General features: G+C 40.9%; 1 pseudogene; it reads left to right on the top strand.

Moving 5' to 3' along the window:
• The first annotated feature begins 463 nt into the window (after positions 1-463).
• Positions 464-896, top strand: LOC110334126 (annotated as a pseudogene).
• The last annotated feature ends 16,271 nt before the right edge of the window (positions 897-17,167 follow it).

Below are 17,167 nucleotides of genomic sequence, written 5' to 3'. Positions count from 1 at the left end.
AAGCTGCTAGTGTATGCTCTTTCCAGTTTCTTTTTGAAGGCACTCAGAGTTATGAGTTTTCATCTTAGCACTGCTTTCATTGTATCCCATAAGTTTGGGTATGTTTGGATTCATTTTCATTGAATTCTAGAAAGTCTTTAATTTCTTTCTTTTTTCTTCCTTGACCAAGTTTTCATTGAGTAGAGCATTGTTCAGCTTCCACATGTATGTTGGCTTTCTATTGTTTTTGTTATTATTGAAGACCAGCCTTAGTCCATGGTGATCTGATAGGATGCATGGAATTATTTCAATCTTTTTGTATCTGTTGAGGCCTGTTTTGTGACCAATTATATAGTCAGTTTTGGAGAAGGTACCATGAGGTGCTGAGAAGAAAGTATATTCTTTTGTTTGAGGATCAAATATTCTATAGATATCTGTTAAATCCATTTGGTTCGGCGGCCATCGGTGGATCGCAGCCGCCAAAATGAAGTTCAATCCCTTCGTGACTTCTGACTGAAGCAAGAAACGCAAGCGGCATTTCAACGCGCCCTCTCACATTCGGAGGAAGATCATGTCTTCCCCTCTTTCCAAAGAGTTGAGACAGAAGCATACCGTTCGATCTATGCCCATTCGGAAGGATGATGAGGTTCAGGTTGTTAGAGGACACTACAAAGGCCAGCAGATTGGCAAGGTGGTCTAAGTGTACAGGAAGAAGTATGTCATCTACATTGAACGAGTCCAGAGAGAGAAGGCTAATGGCACAACTGTCCATGTGGGCATCCAGCAAGGTAGTTATCACCAGGCTAAAGCTGGACAAGGACCGCAATAAAATCCTGGAGAGGAAAGCTAAGTCCTGGCAAGTAGGAAAGGAGAAGGGCAAATATAAGGAAGAAACAATTGAGAAGATGCAGGAATAGAGACATGTCATGCACAGCTTTCATTAAAGACTGCTTGAGTAGTAAAAAAAAAAAAATCCATTTGGTTCATAACTTCTGTTAGTTTCACTGTGTCTCTGTTTAGTTTCTGTTTCCACTGATGAGAGTGGAGTGTTGAAGCCTCCAACTATAATTGTGTGAGGTACAATGTGTGCTTTGAACTTTAGTAAAGTTGTTTTTATGAATATGGGTGCCCTTGCATTTGGAGCATAGATGTTCAGAATTGAGAGTTCTTCTTGATAGACTTTTCCTTTGATGAGTATGGAGTATCCTTTCTTTTTTGATAACTTTAGGTTGAAAGTCAATTTTATTCGATATTAGAATGGCTACTCCAGCTTGTTTCTTGGGACCATTTGCTTGGAAAATGGTTTTTACTCTGAGAAAAGAGCCTTTTACTCTGACATATTGTCTGTTTCTGTCACTGAGGTGCATTTCTGTATGCTGCAAAATGTTGGTTTCTGGTTACATATTCAGTCTGTTAAGTCTATGTCTTTTTATTGGGGAATTGGGTCCATTAATATTAAGAGATATTATGGAAAAGTTATTTTTGCTTCTTGTTATTTTTGTTGTTAGAGGTGGAATTATGTTTATGCATCTATCTTCATTTTGGTTTGTCAAAAGAAGATCATTTTCTTGCTTTTTTAGGGTATAGTTTCCCTCCTTGTGTTGAAGTTTTCCATTTATTATCCTTTGAAGGGCTGGATTGTGGAAAGATACTGTAAATTGGTTTTGTCATGGAATATCTTGGCTTCTCCATCCATGGTAATTGAGAATTTTGTTAGGTATAGTAGCCTGGGATGGCATTTATTTTCTCTTAGGATCTGTATGACATCTACCCAGGATCTTCTGTCTTTTATAGTCTCTGGTGAGAAATCTTGTGTAGTTCTGATATGTCTGCCTTTATATGTTACTTGTCTTTTTTCCCTTACTGCTTTTAATATTCTTTCTTTGTTTTGTGCATCTGTTGTTTTGATTATTATGTGACAGGAGGAATTTTTTTCTTGTCCAATCTATTTGGAGTTCTGTAGGCTTCTTGTATGTTCATTGGAATCTCTTTCTTTAGGTTAGGGAAGTTTTCTTCTACAATTTTGATATTTACTGGCCCTATAATTTGGGAATCTTCACTTTCTTTTATACCTATTATCCTTAGGTTTGGTAGTCTCATTGTGTCCTGAATTTCCTGGGTGTTTTGGATTAGGAGGTTTTTGCATTTTGCATTTTCTTTGACAGTTGTGTCAATGTTTTCTACACTGTCTTCTGCATCTGAGATTGTCTCTTCTATCTCTTGTATTCTGCTTGTGATGTTTGCATCTATGACTCCTGATCTGTTTTCTAGATTTTCTCCAGAGTTGTCCCCCTTCGTGATTTCTTTATTGTTTCTATTTCCATTTTTTGATCCTTGATGGTTTTGTTCAATCCTTCACTGTTGGTTGTGTTTTCCTGTAATTCTTTAAGGGATTTTTGTGTTTCCTCTTTAAGGGCTTCTACCTGTTACCTATGATCTCCTGTATTTTTTTAAGGGTGTTATTTATGTCCTTCTTAAAGTCTTTTATCAGCATCATGAGATGTGATTTTAAATCTGAATCTTACTTTTCCAGTGTGTTAGGGTATCCAAGACTTGCTGTGATGGGAGATCTGGGTTCTGATGATGCCAAGTAGCCTTGGTTTCTGTTGGTAATTTTCTTGTGCTTGTGTCTCACCATCTGATTATCTCTGATGTTAACTGGTCTTGTCTCTGACTGGAGCTTGTTCCTCCTCTGGATCTGTAATCCTATGTCAGCACTTCTGGCAAGACCAGGGTTTGGTTGTGGAGATCTGTGGAACAGTCTTAGCTCTTGGGTGCAGTTGGAAACGGGAAGGGTCCTGTTCCCATGCCCTGTGCACTCCTGGCTGGTCCCACTTTGGACAGTTATTGGAATGAAAGTGGAGATCTCACCTCTGAGATTAGGAGTGAGAGAACTCCTGAAAGATCAGCTCTTTCCTGGTGGGATTTGTGTACAGAGGGCTGTGGAACAGCCTTAGTTCCCAGGTGTAGAAGGAGACCAGAAGGATCGTGTCCCAGCTGTTTTACTTTTAGCATTTTCTTTGAAGCATATTTTAATACTTCTATGTAAGGTGTCAGAATGATTTTCCATTTGGACTTAAATGCATCCAGCTTCAAGTACAGAGAATACCTGTTTCCAATGATCTGCAACTGAAAACCACAACAGTCATTCAGATGCCTACAGTAACCTCTACAAAGTCGTGACTGGTTATTTCCCTACAGCTTAAAGTTCCATGATCCTGTAGGTATTTAGGCATCTGATTAATCTTTTCTGCCTGTCTGAGCAGATGCAGGTAGCAATCTTTCCTTTTCCTGATCCTGGATTAAGAGGGAACAGCTGCCCTTTTAAAGCTGATGGAGACCTGTTTTGCAAAGAAAGGGGTAGTATGGTATGTAGCATTTTTTATTTTAATTTTACTGTTGATTACTGATTACTGAGCCTCCTTTAGTTTATGTATGTGTATGTTGTTTGTGAGTATGATGTGTGAGTGAGGGTGTTTGTTGCAGGAAATATTTAAAAAATGAACCATCATGTTCCTGAGATACCGTTGGCAACTCTCATCCCCCGGAGATCTGGCTGGCCATGCGCTAGTGGGTAATGGCCGACCTGTTTTTATCTCATGGAGACTCTGAGTCAGAACTCCACAATCTCTTCATCCAGCTTGCTAGGTTCTCACTGATGGGTTGTTACTATGCCAACCCCGTGCTTCAAGTCCTCCATGACCTTTGTGGTGCACATCTGACAAACCCATGCTTTGCAGCTGTACCTTTCTCTCTTGAACCCAGTCAAACTGTTGTGTGAAGGAAAATGCCACACAGATTTATCTCAGAAACAATGGTTACTCAACCTCTGGGCAAAACAACTAAAACCGTATCTTGTAAGCCCTATTAAATCTGATTCTGTCAGTGGCAAATCCTGACAGACCCGCCATGATACTGGGAAACTCTAGTAGCTACATCTTGCCCTTATGCTATTCCCATTCCCAAAAGATCTAACTCTCTCCTTCTTCAACCTAGAAGTCCCTCCTACTCACCCAGTTATTGGGTCCTTTATTCATTAGGTGATTGGTTCACAAGAATAGCACCAAGCCCATCCACAACAGGTGTTCATGTGCCATGTTGTGCATCTATCTATGTGGGGTCTAGAGAGTTTTTAGGAATCTGTTCTTGCCCTTTTAACTTTGTTTTGAGGCAGGGGTCTCTCTTGTTTCTGATGTTCTGTTCATTTTGGGCTAGCTGGCCTGAGAGGTTCTTGGTGCTTCTTTGTGTTCTCTTCTTATCTCTCAATATGAGTATTGTGATGACAACAGTGTGATTTGTCTGGATTCATCCATGGGTTCTAGGGACCCAAATTTATGTAGTCAGGGGTGTGGGTCAAGCACTTTTACTCACTTTGCTATCTGTTTTTCTGGAATCCTTCATATTATTTATCAGGTATTTTCGTTTCTAGCCATGTTAGATTTGGATATTCAGACAAAACCTTTTTGGAAATATTAAAAATCTAATTAAAAAGCAAGGAACTTCCTGGCACATGAGAGCAGACATGCACTTGAGCACCTCGGGCACATTGTCCCTGTGGACCTGTGTGAATATTACGATTTAGAGCTGATGGTGTGTTCTAGGAATGGAGACGAACAGAGGCTCTTTCATGTTATCTAAGATTCCAGAGGGCAGCCTTCTTGTAGAGGAGGCGAATTAGTCTACCATGTCTCCCTTCCTCCCACAGGGAGCAGCTGTGAAGTGGCGTCTTTGGATCTTTAGTTTAGGTTCCAATAGAAGCAAACCTTAGATTTTGTACTAATCAGCATGATAAAAGAAACAGAACGAACAGGATAAAGCTATTCTCTCTCTCTCTCTCTCTCTCTCTCTCTCTCTCTCTCTCTCTCTCTCCTCTCTTTCTCACTCACTCTCTTTCTCTCTAACCATCTCCCTCTCCTTCTGTCTCTGTTTCTGTCTCGTTCACTTTCTTTTTCTTTCTCCCCCTTCCTCTGTTTCTGCCTCTCCTTTTTCTTTTCCCCTCTCTCCCCCTTACTTGCTATTCATCTTTCTATTCATCTATCCACTAAGTCATATGCGAATTATCTGACTATCTATTATCTATTATTTGTCTCTATCAGAATTCCATCCTCCAAGAATCCATTTATGATCTGTCAATTATTTATCATCCACAATAATCTATTATATATGTACATATATATTGACTGTTTATTTTCTTTCAGTATATTACCCCTTGAGTTTTTATATCTGTTTAATCTATATCTTATTATTTATATAACAGATTGGCTAATAGGTTTATGATTATTGTGACAGCTTATGGAGTCAGCATTTGCTAAGTGGGGTCCTAGAGAAGATTTTAGTTTACTTCAATCCAAGTGTGATGGCCTGAGAACCAGGAGCTGATGGTATCAATCTCAGCTAGAAGAGGCTAGAAAAGAAGTCCCAGCTCAGTGAATGAAGCAAAATTATAGGAAAGAATATCAGTGAAGCAGAAAAAAATGAGCACACTTCCTCCATATGGACTTTGCTCTACTCAGGCCTTCAAGGGGTTGGATGATGTATAATTGTCTTGGGGACAAGGAGCTGAACCCATTGAGTTTTGTGCAAACTTTATCCAGCAATAGCCTCCATTGACTTACCCCAAAGCACTGTTTATCTGGGAGGCCTGTGGCTCCATCAAATTGACACAGGTTGATGACCACAAAGACAGGCCTGAGGAAACGTACTTTATTGACGTGTACAGTAGATGCTCTGTTGTGGAGCCTCAAACTTCTCTTTGAGCTAATACATCCCCTTACCTGGTGATGATGGGCTCTGTTGTCCTCAGCTATGTAGCTCATCATCCAAGCTTACATCTCCCATTTTGACAGTACTACTCCAGGCATATGAAGGCTTGGCTTCCATGTATGAGTGTGGGCAGTATCCAAAGGCTATTGCCAGCCCCAAGCTCCCCGTGGAATCAAGTAAGGCAGGGGTGCTGCTACGCTGTATACCAGTGTTGTCTCATCTCATTTTCCCCTAAATACAATAAAAGCCTATGTGTGATGTAGAACTGGAAGGTGCCTCTCTTCCCCTCATCCCTCACACCAGGATTCATGGTCATCAAGCATCTGAGAAGCTGGTAAATGCTAAGGAAGCATAGCTAGATATCAGAACTAAAGATAAATAAAATAAACAGCAGTAATGATCACAACAACAGCCAGTTCTTAGTCATCTCTCTGGACATGCAGCACTGTAGGCACTCTGTGTTTCTTGTCTTGCCTTACTTAATATTCACAATAAGTTCGTGCAGTGGAACTAGTTGTTTTCCCCGTTTCATAGTTTAGAAATGGAGGCTCAGGTGCACAGTGCAAATTGCTTGAGGCAGTGGAGCACAATAGAGTCACCGCTGTTCCTCGTCTCTGTGGTAAAGCATCTGCCAACAGCAGATGTAGTGGTTACTTTTCTGTTGCTATGGTGGAATACCATATTCAGAAGCAACTTAAAGATTAAGTTTAATTTGGAGTGTTGGAGTCCACAGAGTCTGGAAGGCATGGCTGAAAGATGCTAGAAAAGGAATCAGAGAATTCCTCTCTCAACCACACAAAAGAAGCAGAGCTAGAAAGCAGAAATCAGAATAAGGTTTTAAACTGTCCAAGCCCACCCCAAGTGACATAGTTCCTCAATCCAGTCTCCCTGTCGTAAGCATTCCATGACTTTCTCAAACTTCAGAAACTGAAGCAAATGGAGACCAGTATTGAGATATGCTAGTTAATGCATGTGCATCTGGGGGCAAGGGGAAGCACAAAAGAAACTTAAGAGAGGGCTTACTTCAACTTATAGTGTGAAGGTCTAACTGTCATGATGGAGAAGTCATGGCTGCAGTAGTAGATGTCTGGTCACTGTCATCAGAGACTACTTGAGATGGGTACTTGTGCTCAGATCACATCTTCCTTTTATTTTCTCCAAGCCTCAAGCCCATGGCATGATGGTACCCACCTGTAGGGTAAGTTTTCCACAATTTATACAGTCTAGACTCTCCCTAACAGACATTCCTGGGAGTTCGTATTCTAGGCAATTCTAGATTCTCTCAGGTTGACATCAATAACATCTATCCCAGTAGGAAGAACTCAGAAAAATCATCCTACTTTTGGGGCTATGTTAATGCTATTTCTAATACAACACAGTTAACTAAGATGTGATATATTTCAAACAGTTAACTACTTTGGATAAACACCATGACTTCAAAATCAGTGGTTTGGTGATGAGATAACATATTATGCAATAATTATTAATTAATGGACTGGAAAGATATTGAACAAAATAAAGAACCAGTTGCTAAATGGATCTCATAATTCTACAGATACATCAGATACAGTAACATTTAGTGATATACAAAATCACTGTAGCTAAAGTTAAGTAACTCAGCTATCACTACTTCAGACTGGCCACAGAGTTTAAGAAATATTTTTCTTTTCAGTGGGGTGTGGTGATAAACGCTTATAAATTCAGCACCCAGGAAGCAAGAATATAAAAAGATCATGAGTCCCAGGTTAGCCTGAGCTACATACCTATATTCGATTTTTAAGCCCACATTTTTTTCTTTTGCTTATCTCTTTCATTTTTCACTAGAATCACACAAATATTGTTTACTCAAGATCATTTTATGAGTTGCCAAAACGTTAATTAACAGTTTTTTTCCTCTGTTATCATTATTATAACACACTTGCCTCTTGGCTCTGTATCTCCAGATATTAATGAAGCCAGAATTGCTGTGGGTTTTCAAACCCAAACACAAGTAAATATCTATGCACATGTCAAGTATGAGGCCTGGGAAATCCTGAATGTGAAAATATCAGCTCTAAGCCAAGGTTCTCCTATGAGGGGACAGGCAGCTGCCATGACTGTTTTTTCTAGGCGACATTGGTCTGGTGAGTTTCTATGAGGGACTAGGATGAGGAGTGAGACCCGAATGTTATGCCCTAAGCCAGTCCTCTGTACGGGTTCAATAGTTGCAGTCCTGATTCAACATCTTCTGACCCACTGGGGTCTGAGACTTGAGTTGCTGTGAAAATGGGTAAAAAATTCTGTTGTGGTTTGGTTGTAAATTGTCCTCTACAAGGTCAGGCATTTGACATGTGGACTGCAAGTGACAGTGCTGATAGAAAGGTTTTGAAACCACTAGGAGGTAGATTCTTACCTGGGAAAGGTAGTCCCTGGGGGTTGGCCTTTAAGTTTTGTACTTAGGACTTACTTTCTGTCTCCTCTCTGCTTGCTAACTATAGATATGAAGTGAACCATCTTTTTTTTTTTTTTTCAGCTGTGCCTTGGCCACCATGGTAGGTTAGAACTATAAGTCAAAGTAAATCCTTCCTGGTAATAGAGTCTCAATAAAAGATTGTTTAGATAAGGCACACATGTAAACATGTCTATGTCTTAATTATATTAATGTGGGAGACCTGTCCTGAGAGTGGGTGTCATCACTCCCCACTTTCAGGGGGTGTAATAGCACAGAGCTGGGTACGAGGTTTGTGTGGATTCATTGTCTCTCTGCTCTTGGATGTGGATGTAGCTAGCTGCTTCAATTGATATTTCCAAAAGGCTGGTGTGTAATCTGGAATTTCAAGCCAAGTAAACCCTTTCTTCATCAAGGTGTTTATTAATCACTCCAAGTCATCTTATAGAAGGAAGAGTTTATTTGGGATTAAGGTTCAGGATGGTAAGAGTCTACTATAGTAGGGAAAGATGGCAACAGACTGATGTGATGGTCATACAGGATTTTGAGATTCCCCCATCCCCAATCACAAGCAAGAAGCAGAGAAAACAGGCAGGTGCAGGAGGCTTTCAATCTCAAGGCGGCTGCTCCCACTGATGTACTTCCTACCAAGTCCAAGTCTCCAAATGCCCAAGCCAACTGGGGATATTTTCCATTCTAAGCACCATAGGTTGCTTTTGTTAGTATACTTTTTTTTCACAGAAACTAGAACACCCTCCTTAATCACCTACAAGGTATTTTGTCACAGCAATGAAAAAAAGAGTATAACAGGGACAGATCCTGTTTATCTGGTTTTGGAGGAGTCAAAAAAACAAGGTGCCACCACTGAGACACACATCAAAAAGAGGCTCAAGTTCACAAACAAAGCAGGTTCCTTGGATTTCAACCATTAGACAGGATTCACCAGTGAAAACAGAATCTAAATTAAAATTTAAAAAAAAAAATCTAAGAATAAAAGGGATGGGAGAGATCATGTTTCTAAAGTATAAACTAGTTAACTTTTTACTTTCAAATCCTTTCCTTTCTGTATTTGTAAAATATGGGGTTTTTTTATGTTTTTAATTGTCTTTGTGTACATTCAGTGTTTGTGGGAATGTGTTACATGAGAACATTTTCATACACAGCATTCCTCCAACTCACTCTGGCCACGCTCTTCTTCCCCTTTCGAGGCCCCCCCCCGTTCTCATTACTCCTCTTTGTTTCTTTTAATTCTCCTTTCATGCCATATACACAGGTATGATTTTATGTATTTATATAAAATGTAGGTAGCATAAATGGGAGAAAACATACAGTATTTGCCTTTCTGAGACTTTCTTTAATTCATTTAGTTTGGCTACCTTCATTTGCCTCTATTTTCCTAAAAGTTTAACTGGGTTCTTCTTCGTGGCTGAAGATGTTTCCTTTGTGCAGAAAGTATCATTTACTCATTCATTCCTCTGTGGATAAACTTGTGGGCTGACTCCATTTCTAGATTTCTGAGTAGCCCTGAGTCACATGATAAGCAAATGTCTCTGTGACAGGTCAACTTGGGGTTGATTGGGTAAATAGCCAGGAGTCACATTGATGACTCATAGGATGGATTGCGTTTTAGAATTGTGTGTGTGTGTGTTTGCTTGCTTGTTTTTATTGTTGTTGTTGTTTTCCAATTTTTACAAAGGAAGAACCTAAATTAAATTTTATGTAGAGAGTTAGCCTCTCAGTTGTCTTTAATTTATCACTGAATTGAAGATTGTGTCATCTTTGCCTCAAACTATAGCTTCTCCTTTAATTTCATGATGGTTGATATTACAAAGGGAAATAGTGTGTCTCCAATGCCCTATTTTATCTGTCCTGTCAATTTCTATAGCTGTCCTTGGTTAACTGTGTGACTTAAGTCTTTTAGCCTCTTCATGTCTTTATTTTTCATCAGTAAACTATATAATAATCACCTCATATGACTGTTATGAGCACAAGATGTTAATGAAGATGAAGCCCTTTGAGCAATACCTAAAGCATCATAAGAATGACAGGAGTTGGTGACTGAGATTCTCCCTTTACCAAGAAGAGCATCAAGTTGCTGGTTCAGTTGAGAACACTGGTTCCTCTTGTAGAGGGACAGGGTTCAAATCCTAGCACCTGCAAACAGCTCACAACTGTCTCTCTCTCTCCTGGTCCTCCGAGATACATCTGCATCCATATAATCAGTATCTAGAGAGATGACACAGCAGTCAAGACCACTTACTGTTCTTCCAGAGAACCCAAAATTAGCTAGCTCATATTGACTTCTGCCTCCAGATCCATCCTTGCTCTACTGGCCTCTATGGGAATCTGTACGTGGGTATCACACAAATGCATAGACACAGAATCTGGCCTCTCTGGGAATCTGTACGTGGGTATCACACACATGCATAGACACAGAAACATTTACATACCTGTCAAAAATAAAAAAAACAAAACAAACCCTTTAGTACACTGATAAAGAAGTAAACAAACAAAAATGATTCCAGCTTTTGTCACCTCTGTGTTTTTGTCATCAAAGCCCCCACAATGGGCTATAAATCTAGGAAACTTTGCTCCTCAGGGATCTGCTTTTATGATGATTTTGCAGTTACTTTTTTTCTTGGCTTATTGGTAGATGCTTCACCTAACCTAGATCCTTCTTTTGCTGGGATGACTTTTTTTTTTTTTATTCATAGGACTACTAGATATAGGTTTGGTTTTTGCATTCATACACTGGTCTGACTTGAAATCAGTCAATACGCGCATCTAAATATTCTTCCTAGACCGAAATGATTGCTGGAAAGCTATTCTTATGAATCCATAGATCCTGGGACTGCGTAAAGGAGTGAAGCACAGTGAGGAGGATGATGATGAAGGAGGATGATGATGAAGGAATGAGAATATCCAGTGTGGCTCAGGAGAGAGTGCTAAAAATGAGAGACCAGACTTTGCCACCTCAGCAGCAAAGATCTAATACATTTCTATCTCCTTCATTATGGTTTATTTACACACCTTTCTCTGTCATTTATTTATTTACTTACTTATTTATTTGGTTAGTTTTAAGATAAGAGTCTTACTCTGTAGCCCTGGATAGACTGGAATTCACAGAGATCTGCCTGCCTCTGCCTCTGCCTCCTGTGCCTACAACGTCCCAGGACTAAAGACTGCCACCATACCTGACTATTTTATTTTTAAGTGTGTGTGTGTGTGTGTGTGTGTGTTTTGTTTGTGTGTCTGTTTGTTAGTCTGTGCCTATGCCTGTGTCAGTGTCAGTGTCAGTGTCAGTGTCTGTGCCTTTGTCTGTGTCAGTGTCAGTGCCAGTGTCTGTGTCTGTGTGTATGTGTCTGTGTCTCTCTGTGTGCCTGTGTATGTGCATATGTGAGTACAATGCCAACTGAGTCCAGCAGAGGTTTGCAGCCAGAGTTAGAAGTGTCTTTGAGTTACCCAACTTGGATGCTGGGAACCAAACTCAGGTTCTCTGGAAGAACAGTATGCACTTTTAACTGCTGAGCTATCTCTCTAGCCCCTCCCATTTCTTTCTTATTGTCTTGGGTGTTTCTGTCTACAACTACTCCAAGTTCTGAATTCTCTGTTGACTTTGATTATAGGGTATTTTCTAGAAATTATATAGTAGGCATGGATACTAATCAGAGGTTCCCACTATTTTTGGGAAAATGCATGTTGCTTCCTTTTTCTTTTAAACACTCATCTTTGACCTCTGTTTAATTGCCTCGATTGTTTCTAACCCCGTCTGCCTTCTCTGTATCCACTGTCTGATGGGCCAGTGCAGTGCAGCTGTCTCATTTATGTAATTCAGCAATCGTACAAAGAGACAAAACTGTGAACACGATTGTTCCTAGGTATAAATAGCAGCAGGCTGGATAATCTCATCTGTGGCTTCCGTTCAAACACCCTCACAAATGCTTCTGTCTTAAGAACCGTTCAGATCCTCATTCCTCTACCCTATCATGAAAATGTATTTGACATACATTTAGCAAACACTTTTATCGAAATTGCCAACTTTTATCTTTTCATGCCTTCCCCTTTATATCATACATGCCTGCATGCCTGCATTCAGTGGACTCTGCACAAGTAGACTGGAAAAATCTGGGTGCCGAAGTCAGGAAAGCCTAGGTACTGTGTGCCCTGAAGGGATTCATGACTGTCTAGTTGCTTCCTCATCAGTGGGAAAGCCTACCTGGCAAGAGCCACTTAAAGGCAAGGCAGGGAGGATTTATTTGGCTCACAGTTTGGGGGCAGAGTCCGTCATGGAGGGGGGTATGCTGGGAGGAGCAGAAGGCAGATGGTGACATTGCATCCAGTCAAGAAGCACAGGTGAGTGCTGCTGCTCTCTTACCCTCTGCTTTTGATTCAGTAGGAGACCTTAGCCCAAGGAATAATACTGCCTGGATTTATGGTAGATCTTCTGCTGCTAAACAAATCAAGAAACTCTCTCACAGGCTGAGTGAGTGTTCGGTATACCCCACCTTTTTCTTTTTTCTTTTCTCATACACTGCATCTTGACCATAGTTTCTCCTCCCTCCATGCCTTCTAGTCCCTCATCCCTCTTCCCCAGCTCAACTCGTCCTCTGTTTCCCTGCCAAAAAGGACAGACCTCCCAGGCATGTAAATGGCATAACAAGTTGCAATAAGACTAAGCACAAACTTTCATATCAAGGCTGGGTGAGGCAACTCAGTAGGAGGAAAGTGTCCCACGTGCAGATGAAAGAGTCCCACTGTTAGAGCCACAAAGAATACCAAGCTAACAACCATAACATATATGCAGGGAACCTAGCTCCGACCCATGCAGGCTCTGTGCTTGTAACCAGGCAAGGCTTCCCGTGGTAGGACTCGGACATCAACCCTGCTACAAAGACTTCACCCTACAATTTGTCCCACCTGCTAGATGTGCTGGGGAAATAGTGGTGCAGAACTTATGGGAGTGGTCAACCAGAGACTGATCCAACTTAGACTCACCATGAGAGGGAGCCTATTAATGGCCTTGCGTGAATGACCAGAAAACAGTGGTTGGACATCCCAGAGACCCGAGATAGAACCACACATGACTGGCAATAAAAAAATAATAAACTCCACCTCTCCTTAATAGTGCCTCCCTATAGAACCACACCAGGAATTTAGCCTTGAACATAGGGGTCATTAGTAGAAATTTAAAATCCAAACCACATCGCTCTGTCAACCCCAGGGATCACTTTCAAGTTTTTGCTTACACATCCTGACCCTGTAGCAGCAATAATGTTTTTCTATGTATATCATTATACAAATTACTGCAATATAACTTCATTTAAGCACACAAGGGAGAAAACACATTATTTACCTTGGAGAACAGCTAAGAAACTGTTCATCTTTCAATTGCTGACAACTATCAACTTGCTAGTAACTAATAACTTCCTTTTTTATTAGCTGTTTTCTTTATTTCCATTTCAAATGTTATCCCCTTTCCTGGCTTCCCCTCTGAAAACTCCCTATTCCCTGCTCCCTTCCCCTGCTCACCAACCCACCCATTCCCTCTTCCAGGCCCTAGCATTCCCCTACACTGGGCCTTCACTGGACTGTTGTGGATAATTAGCCCTGGGGCTAATTATATTTGATGTTAAATCTGTTCTCCTGTGAGGGGTTGAGAACAAGGAATGAGTCAGCACTAAGATGATTTCCTGTAAACCTGCTTCCCACCTTAATTTGTAAAATAAATGAGAGCTGATGATTGGGCAGAAAAGGGAAGGTGGAACAGAAGGTGGAGAGAGAGAAGAAGGAGAAAATGGAAGAGGGAGAGGACACCGAGGAGGAGGAAAAAAGAAAAGTGAAGCAAAAGCACATTTTGGAGAAACCGCAAGTTCTAAGGGGTCTCATTTGTGAAAGATGGTAGAGTAGCAGTAGGTCTGCCCAATCTACATGCACAGCATGTATTCATATTAATTGACTCGTGTTTTCATTGCCTGGGCATATTTGGGTTGGAGATTTACCACAGCACAGGACCAAGGGCTTCTCCTCCCATTGATGACCAACTAGGCCATCCTCTGCTACATATGCAGCTGGAGACATGAGTCCCACCATGCATACTCTTTGGTGGTTTAGTCCCTGGAAGCTCTGGGGGTACTGGTTAGTTCATATTGTTGTTCCTCCTATGGGGATGCAAACCCCTTCAGCTCCCTGGGTACTTTCTCTAGCTCCTTCATTGGGGAACCTGTGCTCAGTCCAATGGATGGCTGTGAGCATCCACTTCTGTATTTGTCAGGCACTGGCAGATCCTCTCAGGAGACAGCTATATCAGGCCCCCGTCAGCAAGCACTTGTTAGCATCCACGACAGTCTCTTGGTTTGGTGATTGTATATGGGATGGATCCCCGGGTGGATGATCATTCCTTCAGTTTCTGCTCCACACTTTGTCTCTGTAACTCCTTCAATGAGTATTTTGTTCCCCCTTCTAAGAAGGACCAAAGTATCCACACTTTGGTCTTCCTTCTTCTTGAGTTTCATGTAGATTGAGAATTGTATCTTGGGTATTCTGAGCTTCTGGGCTAATATGCACTTATCAGTGAGTGCATATCATGTGTGTTCTTTTATGATTGCGTTACTTCACTCAGGATTATATCCTCCAGATATCATTTGCCTAAGAATTTCATAAATTCATTGTTTTAAATAGCTGAATAGTACTCCANTGTGTAAATGTACCAGATTTTCTGTATCCATTCCTCTGTTGAGGGACATTTGGGTTCTTTCCAACTTCTGGCTATTATAAATAAGGCTGCTATGAACATAGTGGAGCATGTGTCCTTATTACTTGTTGGAGTATCTTCTGGGTATATGCCCAAGAGTGGTATTGCTGGGTCCTCAGGTAGTACTATGTACAATTTTCTGAGGAACCACCACACAGAACTTTCTATACAGGCAATAATATTAGTTGGCATGTTTCACCTCATTTAAAGGTCAAAAAGCCACAAAGATTACCTTCACTTCTGTGTTTTTGCTGAGTTGTGTGCACAACGATGAGAAATTGGAATGCCCACCAAGTGAAGGATGCCTAGTGCAGATGTGTCATATATATGACGGACATTTAGCAAACGATAAATAACAACAAAATTCTAAAATTTGTAAAGAAAATGTATGTAAATGAAAGTATTATATTAAGTGATATAAATGTTAAAGTTGCACTTTTTCATGTGCAGAAACTAATTTTTAATGCTAGTGTGTAGGTAAATGGACATAGGAGAAGAGGAGTAGGAAAGAGCATCTTAGACCAATTTTGTTTCAAAAATGTATTTAAGACATGGTCAAATGAACTTATTAACCGTCTCAACTCTGCCTCTGTTCACCATGAAAGGAGGAGGAATTTGATGTGACAGATTACAGGTGAGTTTAATTAAGGATAGTGAAGTACCATGAGAAATCTTGAATCAAAAACATTTCCTGAGTAAATGTATGAATGGCCACATGAGAGGAAAGAGGATGGAAAGAGAAAGAAAAAGAGGAGGAAGAGAGGATGGGGAGGAGGAAAGAAGAAGGGCCTCTGCTATCATGGCAAGGTCTAACTATGGTCAGAACGTGAACTGGAGGGGAAAAAAAAGACATTCTAGCAGGAGAAAAGAGGAAGTTACAGAAAGGAGAAATTGGTACTCTCTGAAGTCACGGGATGACCCCTGACTAGAGAAATCCCTGGGCCTTACTTTGAAAATAACAGTGAACCTAAACAGCACAAAATTCCAGTTTTGGGATCCCCTGGAAACAGGATTGGGTGACCTTAGTCTATGCCAGATGCATGGAAGCAGGTTCTTTTCCAGGTTAACTGAAGATCTGGACAGTAGGTCATGATACTTGGACAAAATACCTGATAACAGTGATGTAAGGGAAGAAGAGTTTGTATGGCACACAGCTCAATGGCACAGTCCATCATAGCAGGGATGGCCTGGCAACAGGACCTGAGGTAGCTGGCCATTTGAGTCCACAGTCAGGAGAGAGAAGAATGCACATCAGCTTATGCTCTCTTTTCCACCGAGTCCAACCATTAAAGTTCGGTCTTTCTTCCTCAACAAACATAATCTAGATAATGCTTTGTAGACATGCCCAAAGGCTTTTCTCCTGGGTGATTTTAGATCTTGTCAAGTTGACAGCAGTGTTAACCATCACACCTCCAGGCCTGATGACTAGTCACTGTCTGGGCTGCCTGTTGATGGCTCATCAACAATAAAAGCCATGCTGCTTCCTCGAGTTTTCTTCCTCTTCCCACTTCTGCAAAATTAAACCAAGCACAGATGCTGGGGGAAAATAAAATGTAAACCAGGCCACTCTTTCGTAAAGTGAACTTGTAATTGGGACCATGGAAAGTCACCTCCAGTGCCTGCTTATAGATGTACCTCAGTAGTGTTGCTGATACCACGAGATTATTCCTCCAAAACTGGGAGTGTCTTGGTTGAATTCTGTTTTGTGTTCATTGGATCCTTATATTCACATGGGAACACGAGAAAGCTTTTTGTTGTCTATTGCTGGAAATTTTTCTTAATCCTCAATCCATGCTGTAATTATAGCTAGCTGTGAAAAGAGTTGCATCCAATTTACCCACTCCAAATCTCTTTTACTCAAGAGAGCACAGCAAAGAGCCCTTTCTACAGTTATGGCCACCACTCAGAAACATTGATTTGATTATTCTTTTGAGTAGAGATTGGTATAGGAGGGAGAAGACCGAGCCAGGGGTGGTGGCGCACACCTTTAATCCCAGCACTCGGGAGGCAGAGGCAGGCAGATTTCTGAGTTGGAGGCCAGCCTGGTCTACAAAGTGAGTTCCAGGACAGCCAGAGCTACACAGAGAAACCCTGTCTCAAAAAAAAAAAAAAAAAAAAAAAAGAGGGAGAAGACCATGACTCAAATTCTACCCCAAAGAAAATCAAAACTAAAACCATAGTGCAGTTGGTTGTGAGGGTGTTCCTTTGTGTTCAAAATGGAAACAACCAACTTTATCCATTAGACA

The sequence above is a fragment of the Mus pahari genome, chromosome 16 (genome assembly GCF_900095145.1).
Source record: "Mus pahari chromosome 16, PAHARI_EIJ_v1.1, whole genome shotgun sequence".
NCBI lineage: Eukaryota > Metazoa > Chordata > Mammalia > Rodentia > Muridae > Mus > Mus pahari.
Note: the sequence above shows the minus strand (reverse complement) of the source record. Positions and strands in the feature narration are given on the sequence as shown.